Here is a 963-nt window from a genome sequence, read left to right on the forward strand (position 1 = left end):
GAAATCATCAGTTCCTTGGCATTGGGGCGGTCAGTGCCTAGTGATGGAGGACATGAGCAGAAGAGCCCGCTGTGCCTGGGGAATTGAAGGAAGCCTTACAGCGGAGGTAATACTCGTGATTGATTGATTGATTAATTGACCGATTGATTTTCATTCATTCATTCATTCATTCATTTAAAATTTTTTGGGCACGGCAACCCTTGGTTGACCTCACAGATCGCAAGGACCTTGTCAGCTTACAATCCCTTATTTTTTAATTTTTTACACATACATCACCTGGTCTTCCTAGGTGGTCTCCCATCCAAGTACTAACCAGGCCCGACCCTGCTTAGCTTCCGAGATCAGACGAGATCAGGCACGTTCAGGATGGCATGGCCGTAGACATAACACTTGTGTTTTAGCTTGAAGAAAGAAGCGATGTCTGCCAGATTTATGAAGAACCTAATACACTGGGAAAAATGTGAGACGTTCTGTGTGGCTGGCTTGTAAGGTTCTTGGAGAGATGATGGACACAGAGTAGCACTAGGTGGAATAAACAAGTGGGTATGACCCACTTCGTTCCACTGTGTGTGGAGTAGGTGCTCAGGTGGTTTTTTTTACTCTCGAGCACAGCGCTTTAGATGATTTTAGGAATTCACCTACAAAGACTAAAAGAAGTCTTCAGTCTCACTAGCATTATACATTAGTATTTGACAGTAAGTAATTCTTCATATTTAGTTTCCTCATCTATCAACTAAATATGGATTTTCCTTGTGGTTCTCTTTCCCTAATCAAGTCCTGATGATCGAGCCTATTTAAATATATACTTATCGTGAGAATGTGATAAGATTCGACCTTATATAGTAGGTTGTACAGTCTACGTGGAGCTGTTGTTTCTGTGTCTGGTGCTGGAGCCTGAAGCTGTGAGTCAGGTAGTTGGAAGAAGAGACGGATGTGAAGCGGAGGGAGACAACACATGGGAGC

The 963-nt window shown here is 43.2% G+C and overlaps 1 pseudogene; it reads right to left on the reverse strand.

Annotated features, from left to right (window-relative positions):
• Positions 1-264: 264 nt before the first annotated feature.
• LOC111734951 lies at positions 265-383 on the reverse strand (annotated as a pseudogene).
• Between the last annotated feature and the right edge of the window lie 580 nt (positions 384-963).

Source organism: Pteropus vampyrus, unplaced genomic scaffold (genome assembly GCF_000151845.1).
Source record: "Pteropus vampyrus isolate Shadow unplaced genomic scaffold, Pvam_2.0 Scaffold10269, whole genome shotgun sequence".
NCBI classification, from domain to species: domain Eukaryota; kingdom Metazoa; phylum Chordata; class Mammalia; order Chiroptera; family Pteropodidae; genus Pteropus; species Pteropus vampyrus.